At 37.8% G+C, this 23739-nt stretch overlaps 1 pseudogene; it reads right to left on the bottom strand.

Moving 5' to 3' along the window:
• Nucleotides 1-23739, bottom strand: part of LOC137658650 (fibrocystin-L-like) — a 145801-nt pseudogene that overhangs the window by 24377 nt on the left and 97685 nt on the right.

Genomic DNA, 23739 nt, shown 5'->3' with positions numbered 1-23739 from the left:
TGGTGAATTCCCGTGAACTTGCAGTACAGTTCAATGTACTGTAGATATAAATCAATAGAAATTAACACGGATGAATTAAATACCTGAGGTGGTGTGCTGGTCATTGCCACTTCATAGGTGTAACCTGAGGCAATAATGGAGTAGAAGGTTGAGATTCTCTCTTGGCAAGTGTACCCGAAACACCAACCGTGGTCCATGGGGCCATTGAGAAGGTCAACGTACCCACTGATACCTGAAAAAAAGATTGAGCGAGAGTCAAGAGATGTAGAGTGGCAAGTAAGTGGGAGGATGGTTGCATTGTCAGGGAAAACGTTGGGAGAGGGAGAGTTCCAAAGCATGGCTAAACATTTCTTTTTGGAAGGTGGGGCACAAAAAAAGTGACATGTGAAATTGGATAATGATAAGAAAGTAGCATTATTTTCTTTACCTAAATTATTATTATTATCATTATTATTATTATCATTATTATTATTATCATTACTATTATTATCATTATTATTATTATTACTTGCTAAGCTACAACCATAGTTGGAAAAGCAGAATGCTATAAGCCTAGGGGCTACAACAGGGAAAATAACCCAGTGGCGAAAGGAAACAGGAAAAATAAAATATTTCAAGAACAGTAACAACATCTCCTATATAAACTATAAAAACCTTAACAAAACAAGTGGAAGAGAAGTTAGATAGAATAGTGTGCCCGAGTGCACCCTCAAGCAAGAGATCTCTAACCCAAGACAGTGGAAGACAGAGGCTATGGCACTACCCAAGACTAGAGAACATTGTTTTAATTTTGGAGTGTCCTTCTCCTAGAAGAGCTGCTTACCATAGCTAAAGAGTCTCTTCTACCCTTCCCAAGAGGAAAATGGCCACTGAAAAATTACAGTGCAGTAGTTAACCCCTTGAGAGAAGAAGAATTGTTTGGTAATCTTGGTGTTGTCGGGTGTATGGGGAAAGAGGAGAATATGTAAAGAATAGGCCAGACTATTCCGTGTATGTGGAGGCAAAGGAAAAATGAACATTAATTTCTTTTCTACATATTACTTGCTTAGGTTTGACTCTAAATCTGACTAATCAAACTAAATTGGTTAGAATACATCGGACTACCCTGACAATCATTATTATTAAGTCTTGTCTAAAGTCTTGTATAATTCCGATTTCTAATCTTGTCATGATCAGATTTTGATTGAAATTTGACTTTATTCTTGAGTTGTCTCATACTGACTATAAATGGCGGACCCTGGTACAAACAAGAACCATTTCAAAATTAAGTTGAGAATTTTGTTTTGGATATATGTAAATTATGATTAGTCCTTCAGTTTGACCGAACAGGTAAGGGCCAGCGATGATAAATGACATAAAATATAAGGAATAAAATTGTAAAATTGTTCAACATAAGAGACAATGCATGAAAACTGAATTTGACATGCATTTACCAGTACTTTATTATAAAATTATTACGTGCCAGCTTTTATCTATCATGTCGAATAATTACTAAACTTTATATCAAAGATGAATGTATCATATATATATATATATATATATATATATATATATATATATATATATGTGTGTGTGTGTGTGTGTGTGTGTGTGTGTGTGTTATATACATATTAAGACTTGTCCTAAAAAGTAAACTACCAAGACCACCAAACCATGGTACTTAACTTTATATAAACGTTACACAAAAAACGTTACATGAATAGTAAACCAGACCTAATTCGCAGTCAGTCAAAGCTTTGCCTAAATTGACAATACGAGCTTCAATGAATCAGTAAAAAAGACTTTTTTTGGGCTAAAGCCATGATGTCCTGATGGAAGGTTCCTTCAGTAGCTTCCTGAGGGTATATATGACTACAGTAGATATTCCCAGAGAATTAAACTAAAGGTTTCACAGAATTCTAACTTCTGGCGCGAGTACCCATAAGGTTTCCCTTTAGGATATAGTATAATAACGGGACGTATGCTTGACACGCCACATAGCTATCTGCACCCCATATAGCGTTAACGCTTCGAGGGGGAAGTGTGGCAAGTATCAGGAGGAGCCGTTACAAAACTCTCCTCCTGCGTTACTGTTACAGTACCTAGCGGGTGTAAACAAACAGCCGCCATAGCTAGCCGCCATCTTGGTTAACGTCACATCCGCGCGCTTCACTCCTGTTTCTGTAGCAAGTACAACTGGAGACAATGGCTGGGGACACTCGGGTCCCAGGCTACTACATGGTTCTTGCAAAGACCCACCTTGCGACTTTGCTGAAGGACTTGTACAGATTCATTAAGGCCCGAAGATCCTGTAGAGAGTTCGTGTTTGCGGACGCCACTGTTAAACACGAACCCCGGAAACTGATTTCCTCTAACATCTGGGGCAAATACCTCTTTCCAGTAGACCTGGTGAAAGAGATTGCGGACAAAGCCGCAGCCTAAGAAGAAGTCCAACAAGCCCCGACCCCAGCAGCGTCAGACCAAACGTCAATTTCCGGCACCCGCTACTCCCCAGCTAGTGGCTCAACCACAGCAGACATTCCAGCCGGTCCCTCAGCCAGTGGTGGCCCAGTCACCAGTTTTCACCCCTGCCTATGAAAGGCAATCTGTAATAGTTGTAAATTACATGATTAAATCCATGACCCAAGGGATCAATGGAGAAGCTAGGAGGATTGTGTGAAACGCCAAGTCAGTCATAAACAGGATGCGAAAGCCAAACCTTTGCAATGTAACATTTTTGCATGAAGAGTAAACACAATACAAAGTATCCCGTGAGAAAGAGTTGAGTGTCTCACCGGATCCAGATGGCTTCCTGTATTAATGTTGTGTTTACATATTTACATAAATGCTGAGATAACTAAGTATACGTTATCACCAAACATGATATTTCTAGTAGTTCTTGTTAACATCTCATACGGAATGGTCATCCGACCAAACCATCTATACTCCTGTGATGGAGCTGCTAATAAACTGTTTTAAAAGTTAACTTACATAGACTTAATCAAAAGAAGTAACCTGCAAGTCTAAATATATATAGCACATTGAAGAGACATTTGATTGGAACCATAATGTGTTTATAACAGTACCACACCAACAAATCCACTACCTTTCGCCCCAAAGGTAGAGGCTCCGGCAAGGACTCCTCTCGATGTCCATCCAGAGGGAGAGGAGGAAAGGGAACAAGCGGCCGAGGTGGTAAACCCTCAGGAAACCAGAAGAAATGAAGACTCCGCCTCTTCCAGGTTCGTTGGACCTTCGATCCTTGGGTCCACAGCATCATCAATAAGGGACTACGGTGGAGCTGGATAAAACCACCTCCAGTCTTCCACCAATTCTTCCAACCCACAACCCCCATCCTGGAAGAATATGTCCGAGAACTCTTGAACAAGAAGGTGATCAAGAGGGTAAAGTCCACCAGGTTCCAGGGAAGACTGTTTTGTGTTCCCAAGAAAGACTCAGACATTCTGGACTTGTCCCCTCTCAACAAGTTCATTGCGAACAACAAATTCAAGATGCTGACTCTTCAACAGATAAGAGCCCTACTGCCTCACAAGGCTTACACGGTCTCAATAGACCTGGCAGACGCATACTGGCACATTCCAATGAATCACCAGGCTTCCTCCTACCTAGGATTCAAGCTTCAAAGAAGACAATACGCCTTCAGGGCTATGCCCTTCGGACTCAACGTGGCCCCAAGAATCTTCACGAAGCTCGCAGAAACGATCGTCCAACAGCTACGCCTTCAAGGCGTCCAGTTGATGGCTTACCTAGATGGTTGGCTGGTCTGGGCGACATCGTCAGAAGAATGCTCGCATGCCTGTAAAGAGGTGACCCAGTTCCTGGAACATCTGGGTTTCAAAATCAACACCAAAAAGTCTCGACTGTCTCCAGCTCAGAAGTTTCAATGGTTGGGAATCCATTGGAACCTTCAGTCACACCGTCTTTCCATCCTTCTGAAGAAAAGGAAGGAAATAGCCGGATCTGTCAAGAGACTTCTAAAATCCAAACGGATTTCAGGACGACAACAGGAACGAGTGCTCGGCTCCCTCCAGTTCGCCTCAGTGACAGACCCAGTGCTACGAGCACAGCTAAAAGATGCATCGGGAGTCTGGAGACGAAACGCATCCATCGCTCGAAGATATCTCAAGAGACCTCTGCCAACCAGGCTTCGCTCACTCCTCAAGCCGTGGTCGGAGGCAAAGACCCTGAAAAGATCAGTTCCTCTTCAACCACCACCTCCGTCGGTCATCATCCACACGGATGCCTCGCTAGAAGGATGGGGAGGCCACTCCCACCAGCGACAAGTTCAAGGAACATAGTCTCCCCTATTCAAGACGTTTCACATCAACATCTTGGAGGCCATGGCGGTTCTTCTCACTCTGAAGAAACTGTCTCCTCGTCCTTCGATCCACATCCGTCTCACTCTGGACAGCGCCGTTGTGGTCAGATGTCTCAACTGTCAGGGCTCACGATTGCCCCAACTCAACTAGGTGCTGTTACCCATCTTCCGCCTAGTGGACAGGAAGAGATGGCACCTCTCGGCAGTTCACCTACAAGGATTCCGCAATGTGACGGCGGACGCTCTATCGAGGACAAGCCCCATAGAGTCGTATTGGTCCCTAGACGCAAGATCATTCTCCTTCATCTCCCGTCAAGTCCCGGAACTGCAGATCGACCTCTTCGCGACGAGCGACAACAACCAACTTCCTCTGTTCGTGACCATACGAGGACCCCAAAGTGGAAGCGGTGGACGCCATGTCCCTGGATTGGAACAGATGGCCCAAGATTTACCTGTTCCCTCCACCCAACCTTCTGCTGAAAGTTCTCTCCAAACTGAGAACCTTCAAGGGAACAGCAGCCCTAGTGGCTCCCAAGTGGCCCCAGAGCAACTGGTTCCCTCTAGTCCTGGAGCTACAACCCAAGCTGATCCCTCTCCCAGACCCAGTTCTCTCCCAGCAGGTTCAGAAGTCGACTGTCTTCGCTTCATCAAAGAAAACCAGAGACCTTCATCTCATGATTTTCTCTCCCTAGCCGTGAAGAAAAGGTTTGGAATCTCGAAGAAATGTTTAGACTTCCTAGAGGAATACAAAACAAAGTCTACCAGAAGGCAATATGAGTCATCCTGGAATAAGTGGATGTCCTTCATCAAGGCAAAGAATCTTACAGAAATAACCATAGATTTCTGTATGTCCTTCTTCATTCACCTTCATGGACAAGGCTTAGCAGCCAATACGATTTCCATTTGTAAATCGGCCTTGACAAGACCACTACTGTATGCCTTCCAGATAGACCTGTCCAACGAAATCTTTAACAAACTTCCGAAGGCATGTGCTAGACTCCGTCCTGCACCTCCACTAAGACCCATCTCCTGGTCTCTGGATAAGGTGCTCCATTTTGCCTCTAGCCTGGACAAAGAATCTTGCCCTCTGAAAGACTTGACTTGACTCAAAAAGTGATTTTCCTTTTTGCTCTCGCCTCGAGAGCACGAGTCAGTGAAATAGTGGCTTTATCTAGAGAAGAGGGCCAGATACAGTTCGCCGAAACAGGGGAACTTACCCTCTTCCCTGACCCAACGTTTCTCGCTAAGAATGAACTCCCTACTAAGAGGTGGGGCCCCTGGAGAATCTGCCCTCTGAAGGAAGATGTCTCTCTATGCCCAGTAGAGAGTCTAAAGGTCTATCTTCGAAGAACTTCAGACTTTGGCAGAGGACAACTCTTTAAAGGAGAAACATCGGGTAGTGATTTGTCACTTAAACAACTAAGGGCGAAAATCACCTACTTTATTCGCAGAGCAGATCCTGACAGTACACTGGCAGGTCATGATCCGAGAAGAGTCGCGTCTTCCTTAAATTTCTTCCAAGGAATAAATTTCGAAAGCCTTCGATCTTTCACAGGCTGGAAATCCTCAAGTGTTCTTTAAACACTATGCGAAGCAGGTGCACGAAGTCAAAAGATTCGTGGTAGCCGCAGGTAGCGTATTGAAACCTGCTGCTTAGTGCTGCGTAGGACAGTGAGTTATTTCGGGACTCTAACTCAACGGGTGCCTGTGTTGACCCTAGTGCGATACATAGTGATTGAAAGACTGTTCTTCTACAAGGTGAAGTAACATAGACTTGAACACGTGTGCCACATGTTTATTTGGACATGAAGTGTATTGTGACTTAAAAGACTTTTAGTTCCTTTGGAACCCATGTGTGTAATGGCAAGTTTTACTATTCAGATTCTGCACCCTTGTCTTATGTAGTCCTCAGTCTATGTTTATTAATTAATAATTTTATTGCAAATTATTTATCCTATTTCATATTATCGTGAATATTTTCTTGAATAAAATAGAATTTTCGCTACCATATGCGTCTTATTTCGCCCTTCTATATGAAATACACTACTGTTACTGAGTTTTATTTGCCCCTATTTTATCCCCTATATAATTCATGTTATAATATTGCTCCTGTCTGATATAAGCTCACCTAAGAAAAGTGAAATATCTGTTCCTACACAAATAATTAACTTTCCTGATCTGTCTACGAGACCGACAAGATCCTTAATCTACAGATGAGTTTGTCTTCATCGGGATACTTTGAGATGTTCCAATCGTCCGAACAGGACTTCCCTGCCAGGGGGGCAGGAAGCCATGTCATAGTTTATGCCATTGGCAGTGACATGTAACGGAGATGTCACGGTCTGTAAGGTCATCAGACCAAAGGAATATTGTTTGAAGTAGAAGGCACTACCGAAACGGGGAAAATCTACGATACACTAATTCTCTGGTACACTTCCATCAGGACGTCATGGCATGAGCCCAAAATACGGATTTTGAGCGAAGCGAAAAATCTATTTTTGGGTGAGATAGCCATAACGTCCTGATGGACCCGCCCTCGTTCTCTATTCTGGCCGTCAGGCCCCTCCCTTTCTTATTGTATCATGGAGGCTGACAGATACGCTAGATAGAATCAGGAATGAAGGGCGCGGATGTGACGTAAACCAAGATGGCGGCCAGCTATGGCGGCCGTTTGTTTACATCGCTAGGTATGTAACAGTAATGCAGGAGGAGAGTTTTGTAACAGCTCCTCCTGATACTTGCCACACTTCCCCCTCGAAGCGTAAACGCTACGTGGAGTGCAGATAGCTATGTGGCGTGTCAAGCATATGTCCACTGTTATTATACGATATCCTAAAGGGAAACCTTATGGGTACTCGCGCCAGAATTCTGTGAAACCTTTAGTTTAATTCTCTGGGAATATCTACTGTAGTCATATATACCCTCAGGAAGCTACTGAAGGAACCTTCCATCAGGACGTCATGGCTATCTCACCTAAAAATAGACCGTTTTACATTACAAATAACCAAGATTAAAAATTCCATTTGTACCTGGGAGTTTACTTTACCTGGTTGAGCAATGAACCTATCAACAGATGGATTAGCTATCGTGATACAGTATTACATTTATACCAAATGAGAGTTGAACCAGGTTAGCAATCAGAGCTAGAAGTTGAATCGAGTTAGAAATCAGAGGCAATGTTTGAGAGATGAACAAAGTTAGCAATCAGATATAACGTTTGAGAGTTTAACCAAGTTAGCAATCAGATATAACGTTTGAGAGTTTAACCAAGTTAGCAATCAGATATAACATTTGAGAATTAAACCAAGGATAATGATAAGAAATAAGTATTATTTACTTTACCTAAATTATCATCATTATTGTTATTATTACTTGCTAAGCTACAACCCTAGTTCGAAAAGCAGGATGCTATAAGCCCGCGGCCTCCAACAGGGAAATCAGAGGTAACGTTTGATAATTGGCTCAAGCTAGTAATTAGGGGTAACATTTGAGAGTTGAACCAGGCTAGCAATTAAAGGTTAAAGGTTAAAGGTGTCTGGTTTCAGTTCCAGTTCCATCAGAAATAGATGCTCACCAGAACGTCAGCCGGGCAAGCCCAACCCCCCACTGTGGTGCCCTACCACAGGAAACGTTTGAGAGTTAAACTAGGTTAGCATTCAGGGGTTACATTTATAAGTTAAACCAGATTAGCAATTGAAGCAATATTCTAGAGTTGAACCAGGTTAACAGTTAGGGATTACATTTGAAAGTTAAATCAAGCTAGCAATGACAGGTAATGTTTGGGACTTGAACTAGGTTAGCAATGACAGGTAATGTTTGGGAGTTAAACCAGGTTAGCAATCACAGGTCACGTTTGGGAGTTAAACCAGGTTAGCAATGACAGGTAATGTTTGGGAGTTAAACCAGGTTAGCAATCACAGGTAATGTTTGGGAGTTAAGCCAGGTTAGCAATCACAGGTAATGTTTGGGAGTTAAACCAAGTTAGCAATCACAGGTAATGTTTGGGAGTTAAACCAGGTTAGCAATCACATGTAATGTTTGGGAGTTAAACCAGGTTAGCAATCACAGGTAATGTTTGGGAGTTAAGCCAGGTTAGCAATGACAGGTAATGTTTGGGAGTTAAACCAGGTTAGCAATCACAGGTCACGTTTGGGAGTTGAACCAGGTTAGCAATAACAGGTAATGTTTGGGAGTTAAACCAGATTAGCAATCACAGGAAACGTTTGGGAGTTAAACCAGGTTAGCAATAACAGGTAATGTTTGGGAGTTGAACCATATTAGCAATCACAGGTAACGTTTGGGAGTTAAACCAGGTTAGCAATCACAGGAAACGTTTGGGAGTTAAACCAGGTTAGCAATCACAGGTAATGTTTGGGAGTTAAACCAGGTTAGCAATGACAGGTAATGTTTGGGAGTTAAACCAGGATAGCAATCAGAGTCAACGTTTTTTTTTTTTTTTTTTTTTTTACCTGGATTGGCAATTAGAGCAATAGGGGACAGCCGTCTGATCTCTGTGTCACTGTCCATGCTTTCAATGATCATCATGCGATGCCTCAGTGATGTACATTTCCATGCACGCCATGAAGACACGAGCGAGCAGGAGTCATCACGTACAATTCCTGAAAGATTAAGGGAATACCATAGAAATAAAAAAATTAAAAAATGGAGTTTTGTACAGAGTAATGTTAATTTGGATTTAAGTGTGTTCTGAGATACATGCTTTGTATTGTAGAGCATTAATTATGACCAAATTCCAACACAGGAAACTAGAAAGATATTCAACGCTATAAGTATGTATACACACGCATACGCACGCACACACACACACACACACACACATATATATATATATATATATATATATATATATATATATATATATATATATATATATATATATAGAGAGAGAGAGAGAGAGAGAGAGAGAGAGAGAGAGAGAGAGAGAGAGAGAGAGAGAGAGAGAGAGAGTCTCAAGGTATAAGTATAATCAAATAAGCATATAAGTATGTATACACACGCATACGCACGCACACACACATACACACACACACATATATATATATATATATATATATATATATAGAGAGAGAGAGAGAGAGAGAGAGAGAGAGAGAGAGAGAGAGAGAGAGAGAGAGTCTCAAGGTATAAGTATAATCAAATAAGCACTCCCAGATATTAAATAGTAATTTTATACAACGACCTAATCAACTTGGTTAAAACGTACTTTCATAACAAGACATACGCAACCATAAAAACCACGATCCAGTAAATATTTATCAATTAGAAAGATTTAACCATAATCAAAGTATATCGGGACTTTTACATTTACATCTGATGACAACACTAAAATCAATTAAAAATTACGAACTGAAAAATTTGCATACAATGTCCTACAAGCTATACAGTACTGTATTATACATGTTGCATAATCCTACAAGCTGTAAAGTACTATATTATACATGGTGCATATTCCTACAAGCTGTTCAGTACTATATTATACATGTTGCATATTCCTACAAGCTGTACAGTACTATATTATACATACTGCATAAAACACGGATGGTAATTAATTTTCAATACGGAGATTCAGCAGCACGTATCAAAAGTCCAAGAAATGAATCAAATTAGAAGAACCAGATCTTACCTTTATTGGGGAACTTTTCACTGGCAGTGATCTGAGACCCATCAGAATTCTGCCTCAAGGCAACGGGGATCCTGTAGTCGCCAACACCACGTGAGGCATCTCCGTCCCATTCAAATTCTGCCTGAGAGGTTGCTGTGGCTTGGGCAGACCCTGAGGAGAAGATAGAAAGTCAGCTAGGGCTATTTTGACAAGTAAGATTACTATGCAATTTGCATTTGTCAAAGGAAATTCATTTTTGAAATGTATTAGGTTTCACTCCTTTGACTATCTATCTACCGTGGCACTTACCCACATTTTTGGAGGAAGCTAACAACAAGAGAGGAAACACAATGGGATTTTTTTCCTCATTGTTCTTCTTTGCCTGACGAGGGTCTCAGTTGAGTTTGGTTGGTACTGCTAGGGGCCACAGGTCACCCTCCACCTATCTTCCAACTCAAGTGAAGTTTAATATACTGAATCCCCTACTGCCACTACCTCAGCAGTCACCAAGGTGACTCAAGGTAGCAGTAGGGTCTATCGGAACTGCGTCACAATCGCTCCCTATTCATTTCTATTCCTAGCACGCTCTTCTGCCTCTTTCACATCTATCCTCCTGTCACCTAGGGCTATCTTCTTCCAAGCAAACCTTGTCATTCCTTTTGCACTTCTCCCATCAATTCCTGCAATCATCGCATTCTTCAGCATTTGACCATCTTCCATCCTCTTTACATGACCAAACTACCTCAACACATTCATCTCCACTCTAGCAGCTAATTCATTTCTTAAACCCGGCTTCATCCTCACTACTTCGTTCCAAACCCTATTCAGTCGAGATATACCAGCCATACTCCTAAGACACTTAATCTCGAACATATTCAATTTCTGTTTCTCCGTTGCTTTCATTCCCCACAACTACGATCCAGACATCACAGTTGGTACAATCACTTTCTCATACAGAACTTTCTTTAAATTTATCCCTAACCCTCTATTCTTTATTACTCCCCAACAACTTACATGCTTCAATCACTCTCTGACGTACATCTACTTTCATTCTACCATTTACAGCAACAACAGAACCCAAGTAATTAAATTGATCTACTTTAAGTAGCTCTCCATTTACCATGACATTCAATCTAACACTTTCCTCCCTTTTCATGCATCTCATAACCTTACTGTTGCATACATTAACTCGCAACTTCCTTCTCTCACACATCCTTCCAAACTCTGTCACTAACTGGTACAGCTTTCCCGAATCTGCAACCAATACAGTTTCATCCCTAAACAATGAACTGATTCACCTCCGACTCATGATCACTCTCATCTACCAGTTTCAATTCACGACCAAGCACTTGAGCATTCACATCTCTTAAAGTTCCATCAACAAAACAATGGAACAACCATGGGGACATCACACATCCCTGTCTCGGCTCCACTTTCACTGGAAACCACTCACTTCATTTCCTATCCTAACACACGCTTTAATGCCTGTGTATAAACTCTTTAGTGTTTGCAACAACCTTCCACAAATTCCACGTAACCCCATCACATTCCACATCACTTCCCTATCAACTCTATCATAAGCTTTTTCCTGATTCATAAATGCAAAATATACCTCCTTACCGTTTGCTAAATATTTCTCGTATATCTATCTAACTATGCAATCTGATTCATATATCCCATACCTCTTATAAAGCCACCCTGAACTTCTAAGATTGCAAACTCTGTGTTATCTTTAATTCTATTAACTAACACAGTACCATACACTTTTCTAACCCTACTCATTAAACTAATATACCTAGAATTACAACATTCATGTACACCACCCTTATTTTTGAATAGTGGAACAATACATGCGCACACACAGTCTTATTACAATATAGTCATTGGAGGGTTAAAAACTATTTCCAAAGTAGTGTATGTCACTAGAAGAATACATATATAAATGAATTTACTAGGTTCTTACGATGTTATCCGTTATGTAAATTAGTGGATGAAATACTGCTGGGAAAAAAATTATTATTGACTTAATGCCAGCAATGAACAGGGAAATAACAGAACATGAATGTATGACTAAATAGCGTGAGTGGACAGGGAATAATGAAACATGATAAGGAGAGCATGAAATGTTTCACGCAGCATCAGTGATGAAATGCAAAACATAAGAAATTCAGAAACATTGTTAAAGAGTAATAAATAAAAAGTGTCTCGAAAAGTGCACAGAAATTTCGTAAAATCACATGATTGCGTTGAAAGACGAAGAAAAACAAAAGAAAGGAGGGAGATTAAAGTATGTTATGTTGAAGGAACAGAGAATATCATAATTAAAAAGCCCACTCTAAAGAAGAAGCCATAAAAACCACCCAAAGATGCTTACCAAGAAGGGTTCCGTCCTCATCTGTTATCACAATCTTCTTCAGACCATCGCAGTCCATGTCGACGCAATCAGATGGATTTACTCGGGCGAGATTAGGTCTGTTGCAGGTATGGAAATGAATCAGTCTTTTTCTCTTTGAGTTATTAAAAAATAATTTGAGAAATGAAAGTGCTAAATTGCCCTACGATGTAAACCTTTCATTTTCCTTTCTCCAAAACACATTATTAATGTTATTAAGATTTAATTTCAAGAGAAAGCGAGTAATACAAAGTTCGTCAACATTAAAGGTGGTGGACAGACGAGTAGAAAGAGATCAAAGGGAATTAATGAAAACTGCAAGACAGAAGGCAATGCAGTTGGAGCCAAAAAGACCCTGTAAGGAATCTTGAGCAAAGGTTGAAGTGCAAATCTATCGGTATATATTAGGCTGATTTGGTCAAGACTACACCGGCCTTATGCCAGCACATATTTTTTCCCAGGTGTTGATAGAAATGAGAGACCTGATGTGAGTGTCTATCCTCAGCTTAGCCAACTACAACCAGCAAGGGAATTCAACTTCTAAAATTCAACGTGAAAGTTACAGCCATGCAGGTCTTAGGGCCAAAAGCAATTCACATCGAATTAGATTTGTCTGTATTGAAAGAGAATTATCTTTGGGAGAGACAGCAAGATGTGCATTACAATGCATGACCAGATATGAATGAAATCTGACGACTTATATTCTACATCAAAATCGAAAACAAGAAAACGCGTGTCATCTTCCAAGTAATGACATCTAACGAATGAAAGTGAAATCTACCGCATTTAATAGCAGGATAAAGTAACTGCTATAAATTAATCGTCACAACAAATCACATGACATACAAAAAATTGCAAAAAAAAAAAAAAAAAAAAAATGATAAAAGTTCTCTCCTTACTCTTGCATGAACATGTAATTGTCAGAAGGTGTGTCGATGAAAGTGAGCCCATTCGTGAAGATGGGATGGATGCCATCGTCACCTTTAGGATTTGTGATGAAGGCTACGTCAGTGCCACAGGATCGAGTGCCAAAGTTAGCAAAAACTGTATTCCTTACGAATGTACCACCATATAGGGCTGGATAGCTGTCAGCATCAGAGAAACCATGCTTAGGAGCCACTGTAAAAAGAAAAAAAAATGTTTTATTCGATACTGAATTATTCTCATACACAGAACAAAAAAATCAGCTTCCGTTTCTTTTAAAAAAAGTTTTTATTGCTTTAATATTGAGCACTGATTTCATAGGATGAGCCTAAGAGGTCATGTAACCGAGATGATGCTATGTATACAAAGTACTGTATATGTAAACCTATCAGAAAAGATACAGACTACTGATGGTATGATCTTATTGATCATCCTATTACTTTAATAGGACATTTAAAGCTATTTAATTAAGACACATAAACTATGTTATTATGAATATCAAAAGATTCATCACATTAATAGCAAAGATAATTAGCATAAATGTTATGTCTATGCACGTCAAAATGTCTCACTCGTCATAATCAAATTTTAAGGATGATTCTCCTAAAGTCCCTACCTAGCCCAGATCAGAATCACAAAATAGGGGGTTAGGGTAAGTGAATGGTGAAAACAAGACACCAAGAGAGAATTCTCAAGCTTAGAACCCTCGTGCAATATAGCCCTCACTATTGATCGTCGACACAAAAGACCCGAAGACGATTCCGGAATATCCTCCATTGAGTCCTCCGTGCCAAAGGTGATTGCTCTGAAATGCGTATATGGCTGGTTCAGAGGCTTGGTAATCGCAGGTGTGGCTTGGGGATGCACCAACAAAGATCGAATCTTCGACCACGGCCGTCTTTTCTACGTAAAGATGGGACAGGGCATGCGGACCGTAGAGGATTTGCTGGACGCCCACTCTGGAGTCGACGGATGCTACCTATAAACAATAAAAAAAGAATTATTATTATTATTATTATTATTATTATTATTATTATTATTATTATTATTATTATCACTTAGTCACATTCCAAAACCATCTCTGCATCAAGGCAATGTTAAAAGAAATTGGACGACAAAGCATAGATTATCAGAAGGGAAAAGGTATGAAGAGAAAGTGAAATGCAATGCAATTTGAGACAAATGGGTATGACAAAGATGCCAGCTTCATCTACAGCATGGCATGCATGGTTCACTTGAAATGATACCCTCCATATATATATATATATATATATATATATATATATATATATATATATATACATATATATATATATATATATATATATATATATATATATATATATATATATATATATATACAATATCAAACTAAAAATCTATATTATTCTAAAGATACATCTCCATATGCAATCTAATTTTGAACTTGCTTCAAATGGGAATGGTTGGCTTTGTACCAAGTATTTTTAATTAAGATTAGAACGTATTACAACAATGATTTTCCTCTGCTACACGTTATTATATCATTAATGACTTGCTTAGGTGAAGTTATTTGACAGCCCTGTCTATCCCCTTTCAAGCTGAGAGATTTCCTTCGAGTATTTAGTTTAAACTAAATATATGCGTCAGCTCTAATAATTTTACATTCATTAGCTGATGGAAATAATGCATTACTTACACCAGTAATTAGGGAACTTGTGTAATGCTGCATGTAAAAGGCTATATCCCAAATTCTCCAAGCATAGAAGTTGTTGATACGTCGACACTCATTCACAGGTAGGGAACTGCCTTTGCGCCATACCTGTTGCAAGAAACAAACTTTCTTGATATGAATTTATGGACACTGCATATTCATCAAGAGATTCAAATGGATCTTAAAAATATATTATCCAAAGTAAGAATTTCTCAGGTTTTACGTTTTCTATTAGTTAAATTAAAAAGTAAAGGTGTATGAATTTAGTTCCAGTATTATCTGAAGAGACGCACATCAGAACATCAGCCGGGCAAGTCCAAATCCGCACTGTGATGCCAAATAGCAGTAGTAACCTCCTTAGTAAACAACTTTTACTCACAGTTCTGGGCTAGGATCGATCTGCTGCCATGTGAATGCTAAGCGAACGTATTACCACTAAACTAGTCGGGATGTTAATTAGGGAACTTTAAATGACACACATCAAGTTAAACAGAGATGATTGTATAACTCAAAGAAGAGACAGCTTTCACATTTTCAAAATGTTGCAGACACAGGCATTAACATTTTGAAATACACTTGCATTTGTGTATGCAATGGAAAATGTAATATTTTTTTTTTCACCAGACACTTCAAAAATAATCCAAATCTAAACATCATTATTTTCTTCTAACATTAGGAATAGACTAATTGGCCACAAACTACTAAGCTATAATACTACTAACCATGACACCAAAGATTGCACCATGAACTTCATTATCTTGCCAAAGGGTGTCATCTTCACATGGCTCACCAAATGTCTGGTAACCGGCTTGTTCAGATCCTGTGAAAATATTTCATTACCACATTATTCCTCAGTTTCAACATGCACAATGTGGAAAATATACCTGTAATCGATATCAAAATTAAAATGTAAATCAAGGTGAATATAAAGGCAAATTATTCCTTCAGGTCAGAGTTAAGAAGTAACCGTTCTAAGAATTCTTTGGGTTTATAAAGAAACTCGTTGATTTTTCATCAATCCACAAAACTTAAACCACATACCAGCAACAACGTTGCCTTCCAGAACAACTCGGTTTGCCTTGTTGAGTGAGAATGCGCCAAACCAGTCCAGATTCTGATCTTCAAAACGGCCATTATAAGTTCCAGGGAAGAGCATCACTGATAGAAGATTACCTCGGTACGTGTTGTCAAGACTGTCATCTCTGATGCCTGGAGAAAAATCATATTTAGTAAACATTTCTTTTGGGTTAATTTCATTCTGATTATACTGAATGACCATAGTTGTTTTGGCTAATTTTTCATGGTCGGATGCCTTTCCTGCCACCAACCCTCCCCATTTACCCAGGCTTGGGACCAACACCAAGTTGAGGCTGGTTTGCCCCCCACCCCTTCAGTGGCTGGGGATCACATGGGACACAGGAACTTTATGCTTGGGGGTGTCCCAGGTAGATTTTCTTTTTCTAAATTCATTTTTTGCTTATGCTGTCTGTTTGGATTTGATCCTTTTAGTAGGAAGTAAACCTTTCACATTTTACATTCTTTCACAATTAAAGACATTGCTTAACTTTGCTTTGGGAGCTTATTTACTTCCTCATTTTGAAGCTAAGTATATACAATGATAATTTTTTTATTTTATGGGCAGATTAACCCAAAAGAAATCTTTGTCTGGGAAAAGATGCAGACAAAGATTTCTTTTGGGGTAATCTGCTCATAAAATTAACAATTTATCCTTGTATATACTTAGCTTCAAAATGAGGAAGTAAATAAGCTCCCAAAGCAAAGCTAAGCAATATCTTTAATTGAAAGAATGTAATATATGAAATGTTTACTTCCTACTAAAAGGATCAAATCCAAACAGACAGTATTAGCAAAAAAAAAAAAAAAAAAAAAAAAAAAAAAACAGGATTTAGAGAAAAATCTACCTGGGATACCCCCAAGCATCCTGATAGTACAAAATAATAACTGTAAAATTTTAAAGATATACAGAACTATTACAAAGATATATTCCACATTGGAATTGATAGCATACCGAGGAACTGGAAGAAACCCCCCACTGCAACGTTACAACCCTAAATATACTTACAAGCCCCAACAGTATGATAGATGACATTATCCTCAAAGGTGATGTTATTTGTGCCAAACATTCCAATGGCAGTGTTGTAGTTCTTGTTGAAGGAACACCTCCGAACATAATTGGAACCATCATCAACACCCAGTCCCACGAATGCAAGAGAATACCTGGGGTCATTGACGTCCGTGAAGCCCTCTTGTCCCATATTCTTGAATTCCACATTACTAAGTTGGACTTGACCTGAGAATGGCATTGAGAGATCATACAGATAAATATCATTATCTAAAGCAAGCCAAATTTTTAAAACTTGTTGCACCTAATAGTGTCCCAAATATATGATCAAAACTTACCAACATACTCAATCGCTTATCAATATATTCAAACAGGTACAAATATATTATTACACTTAGCAACATATTCAAAACCTTAGCAACATATTCAAACATGTACCAACATAATAGAATACTTACCAGCATAGTCGAGACCCTCCGCATTCAATTTTGAAACGATGATTCGTCCACCAAAACTGTCCTCTTGGATGGTAGGATAATCGTTACCCTCAATGCGGATGTTGCGAGAGAGAATGCCCACCTCACCAACCATGGACATGGAGGTAGTACCATCACTTAATGTGAAACTTTCACCTACGGTGTTGAATAAAAGAAGTTTCAGCAAGGCTACATTCTTGCATTTGAAAAATACTTGTTGTACGGTTGATTGAAATTCCTATACTTAACAAAAACATCAGGTATTCCTTTGGTATTCTAGGAATTGAATCATGGTATCCCTATATTGTGTAGAAAGAACTAAGTTATATCCAAATAAATATCCATCATAACCACATAGAAAATGAAACCTTACCCAAATGCTCAAAGTCTAATGGAGAATCCAGAGTAATTGTTGATCCAGAGACAGCAGTGATTGTTCTTATCTCAGTTTCTGCTACATCCTTGCTGGTAGTAGTTATCATCACCTGCAGAAAATGAAAGGAGTGATTTAAACACTAAAAAGCCTTACACAGGAAACTAGACCGTGAATATATCATACTATACTACTGGCTTTAATAATATATCTATTGTATCCATCTTTAAACGCTAGAGGCCTTTATTCCTTCGGGGTGTGTTATAATGGAGAATGATTCGTGATAAAGGGAAAGCACTAGAACACGATACTGTGACAATATCTTTGGATGGGGCGAATATAAACTCAATCAAATAAGACTCCGTAATGAGCTTCCATAGTCCTGCCTTTGAATGTGGGGCTATACACTTATAGATTGTAACTACTGTAAATTAACTTAGCTGAGAAATTAAAAAAAAAGCCGTAGCAAGAAAATGCTTCAGCATAAACAAACCTAGAGTGTGTTATAAAAACCTATAATTCAATGTCAGTTCCAAATTCAGCTTGGAAATCATTTTAAAGTGAGTTTGGAAATACACCTCAAGTTTTAATGGAAAATGTATGATAGCAACTTGAAATTGAATGGCTGTGAAAAATATATATGTTGAAAACTGTGGTTAAGGTCGTCATTAAATTAAATTATTTACCAAGTCCAGCCAACCAACTGATGAAGAATGTACTCATAGAAGGGTGAATAACACTAGTAGAAGTTCCTAAATAAGCCATAAACCATGATTATAAGATTTCTTACCTCCTCACCAACCCAAGAAGAATGGGCAGCTTCTGCGAGAGTAATCTCAGTTTCTCCCACAGAGGCTGTTGCTCCTAATTTCACCCAGGTGCTTCCTTGATGTAAGCCATGAAGAGTCAGTTGACCAAACACACCTAATATGAAAGACAACTATCATTCAGGGTATTTGTTTACAATTTACAATCCCTTACTAAGGGGAGTACTACATTTTTTTTACATAAGATCCTCAAACCAGAAAGTTGGTAGAAAAGTATTTCAACCTAGTAACTTTAACGTAAAGCAGATCAACTATGAAGAATTATTTCACAGCAAAACGAAGATTAATAACCCAGTCTTCCACGATGAAATTACAATTTACTTTATGGGCAAAAATCTATGGAAATGCTGTTAGTAAAACATATTCTCACTAGAACAAGAAACACCAGATGTTCAGCAAAAGAATCTTTCGTTATAGGACATTAAACACCTCTTTTCTTACCTATTGCTTTCCATCCAACGCTTGGTACACCAAAAGGCATAGGCATATCCACATTGTCTGGGTCATTGGGATCCAGTGACCCTCGAAGAACGATGTTCAAGTTGTGAGTGAATGGGTCATCTTCTGAAAATCCGGCCACAACTGTGCCACCCTGGAATATTCAGAAATTAATTTCTATCATTTACTATATGTCTTTAAATTTTACATAAAATGTTTTTAAGACTTTCATTGCGCTCTTACATCTTTCTAAATTATGAGAACATGAAAGAAATTGAAAAAAAAAAAATATTCTATTTAGCTAGAAGAACATGACTATACTCGTTCAATTTCCATTAGACATTCCTTGGTGATGCCAATTTATTTCTTCAAAATTATTATATGGGTGTTCACCTTACACCACCAAAATGCACCCATGATACACACTAGATATGAAATAAAAGATAGCTAAGGTACTGCATAAGCATTTTTCGAGCACACTTTCAATCCAAGATTACAAGGCTAGTTTTCTTGCATGTGGTTTTTGCCAGCTCACAGCTGAACGATTTAATAAATATCGTTCTGCACCATAGAATGCTACAACACTCTCGAAAAACAACCTTCAGTTTCTTACCTGAATGAAAATTATAGTAGCACTGAAGGTGTGGTCCATCGTGTCTTCAAATTCAATGGCACCATATACATAGACGCGAGCAAGCGGTGGAGTTACGGTATCTACAATCATCCACATTCCTATGGACAATGAATTAAGTGTTAAAGAATGCTACAATACTCAATTATAAATGGCTCTAGTAGTCTTACGACCTGAGGCAAATAAGAGGAGCAAGGTACAGCAACGAGCTATCTGAAAAGAAATTAAAATACCCCAAGTACAGTCAATATAATGGGGATGTTACTGAGGTCTTCATGAGAGACTGGCTACTTGGATGGAATCAGAAGTAGTTCATCTTTTAACATATTTCAAAACCTCATTCCATGTGTAATTAATTTCTAGTTTTATTTACAAAAACTTACATTATCGTATGCCTCTTTCATTAGAAACACAACATTTCTGTAAGTGCTACTAAAATGATAAATGTTAAATGTATCCTGACACATTACTCCCTTAATATTTAACAATAAACAAAGTAAGCGAATATTCATTATGAACAAAATGAAAAACATTTACACAAGAATTTGAAATAACGGAGCAAACTGAAACTATGAACAGACAATGAAGAAATGAGATGATGGCATCTTGAGAATGAATGACGAAAATGCTGTCTTCAACAATTATGAATAGCAGAGATGAGTGTTATTCATATTATTCAGAAGAATTCGGTGTAACATTTTAACATTAGCATAAAGCAAAAATACAAGAATGAAAGTTCTCTTGTAATTCTACATTAACATAAAAGGCAACATTTTTTTTCAATGTGACTATATATATATATATATATATATATATATATATATATATATATATATATATATATATATATTCATATATATATATATATATAAATATATTTATATATATGTATATTTATATATATATATATATATATATATATATATATATATATATATATGTATACTGTATATATATATATATATATGTATATATATAGATATATATATATATATATATAGATATATATATATATATATATATATACATATATATTTATATATATATATATGTATATATAGATATATATGTATATATATATTTATATATATATATATATATATATATATGTATATATACATATACATATATATATATATATATATATATATATATATACATATATATATATTATGTATATATATGTATATATATATATATATATATATATATATATATATATAAATATAAATATATATATATCTTTTTGTCACGCTCAGCTCTCCCTATCCCTCAGGTGGGGGAGAGGGAGTAGTCATACCCTGGTGAGAAGGGGGTACGTGTGCGTGCATATATATATATATATATATATATATATATATATATATATATATATATATATATAAATATTCAGCCGTCATTTTTGATGGGTCGCGTAAACTTTTCAAAGGTAAAGGGCGAAACAATGGATACTTACCAGGAGGGATAATGATCTCGTCCCCTTCCACTGGAAGGCCGTAAGTGTCTTCAGTAGGGTGTCCACCTGAACCAACTGGAACCTCTTTCCATGATTCAGTGTCGGACCATCTGAAGGTGACATCTGGTCTACCAGTTGGAATAGGTGGTAGGGTTGGAGGGATGCAGTTTTCAAAGTAGCACCTGAAGGAGTTAAAGTTCATTGCGATGGATAAGAATATTGTCATACAGTACCTAGAAATACTAGGTTTTCATAGCTTTCAGAAATGTGTCTTTTCTGAGCAAACTGGCAATTTATAGTGACACAAACAAAAACAATTATAAGTTACTTCAATCTTATTAGAAGAGAATTTTATGTTTTTCATGACTTTCAAAGGGATATATCCTTTGAGAACAAACTATAAGTTATCTGCTAACGCTATCCTTATTAGCAGAACACCAAAGGATTTGCAAAGCTTGCTTACCAGAATGCATGAAATATCTCATGAGGTTGGGCATAAGATAAATAGAAGAAAGACAGATGAGATGATGAGAACGGAATATGCCACGGAAGATGAAAAATCATTGGAATGAGAGAGGATTAATAAGGTGGAATTATTTAAATATTTAGGAACTATGATATCTAATACAGGATCTTTAGAATTGGAGTTTAATGAAAGATTGAAAAGAGGAAATCAGACAATGGCTGGTTAAGTAAAATTTGGAAATCAAATCGCCTGAAATTACATATAAAAATCAGACAATACAGTATATCATTTTAGTGAGATCGGTGTTACTCTATGGACATGAGTCATGGTATGACAATCCAACAGATTTTGTAGATTTGAGAACAAATTCCTCAAAGAATATTGGGAGTTAAATGGTAGGGCAGGCTTAGAAATGAAATTATATGAGAGATTACTCGAGTGCCATATGTTGATGAGATCATGGTGAGAGGTAAATGGAGATGGTTTAGACATGCTCTTCGCACTCCCAAAAAGAGATTAGTTCAACAAACATTTAACTGGGCTACAAAGGCACTAGAGAAGTTGGAAGACACAGGCCTACATAGCTGAGGACTATGAAACGTGAAGTAAGAAACGATGATGTAGAATTATCGATTTAAAAGCTCAAGATAATGACTGGCGAAATCTAACCGAGGCCCTTTGCGTCAATCGGCGTAGGGGATGACGATGATGATGAATTCAAATTAAGAGCACAGGATGTTACAAGGTTTCAAATGGGAAAATTTGATTTTCTTTTTCTTTTCTTTTTCTTTGACAAGTTTAAATTATGCAGAAAAAATATCAGTCTCTATAACTCATAAAGCTGTATACGATGTTAACCTTGTTTATTAGTTAAGTTAGATCTTTTAATAGATTTATGAATCCCACATACGCACATGATGTTACAATTATGATATTCCCATAAAAAGTAAATATTTTCCGTAAAAATCACAATATTCTTTTAGTAACGAAAATGTTAGGCAGCCTATGATAAATAACAGTATATGATTTTGAATGACTGGAAAAATAAAAGCAAATAATCTTTATAGTGTCAAGATAAAAAACTGAGCGAAAATATATGAAAAGGAAAGAAAATTGGTCGCCTATAACCAATAACTAAAGTAATATTTATGACCAAGAGCAATCTCAATAAAGGTCAAGAGATATCCTCAAGTATTTGTGAAATTCGCTGATGTCTTGCAGAGAACTCCAACTGACCTGAGAACCTTGAAGTTGATGTTGCGTTGGAAGCCAGGTGAACGATCGTCGAAGACAGTTCTCTTTCGACGTCCCTGAGTTGAGCTTACTGTGGAAGGATGGTTGAAGGGAAATATTCAGATATCGAAAAGAACATACTGTAGATGTTTCTGACAAAACAATGTCTATGATCAGTTACTTGGGTGAGTATCATAGTGTTAAAAATATAAGATTTTACCACAAGACCTTAGTAACTCAACCACTATCATGTTCCAGTTTAATCCAACATGAATCATTGAGTCTACCCTCATCTCATTATATAAACCACAAAAAAAGATAATAAAATTATTGTTGTTGTTGTTGTTGATGCATTTGAATACTGGACAGCTAGGCAGGAAGAGAAAAAAAGATAAAAGGCAGAAAACATGAGGCAGAGGCCTAATGGGAACGATACACACAGCCATTGGTATAAGAACCAATCATGACAGCAATAACTCTCAAACTTACTTTCAACTTTGAATACTTTTGACTTTAAGAACATTCACCCTAGGGGTCTTTCAGCCTCAGATCCTTCAATCTTAAGGACTTTTGATCGTAAAACCTCTAGACTTTGAAGACTTTCAACCTAGAGGACTGTCAGCCTTAAGGTTCTTCAATCTAAAGATTTTTCCGCTTCATGGCCCTTCAACTTCAATGACATTAGACCGCAAAGACTTTCAACCTAAGTGTTCTTCAAATTCAAGTTTTTCAACCGTAAGGACTTTTGACCTTGAGGACTTTCAGCCTAGAGGATTGTAAGCCTTGGGGTCCTTCAACTTTAAGTA

The sequence above is a fragment of the Palaemon carinicauda genome, chromosome 19 (genome assembly GCF_036898095.1).
Source record: "Palaemon carinicauda isolate YSFRI2023 chromosome 19, ASM3689809v2, whole genome shotgun sequence".
Classification (NCBI taxonomy): Eukaryota; Metazoa; Arthropoda; class Malacostraca; order Decapoda; family Palaemonidae; genus Palaemon; species Palaemon carinicauda.
Note: the sequence above shows the minus strand (reverse complement) of the source record. Positions and strands in the feature narration are given on the sequence as shown.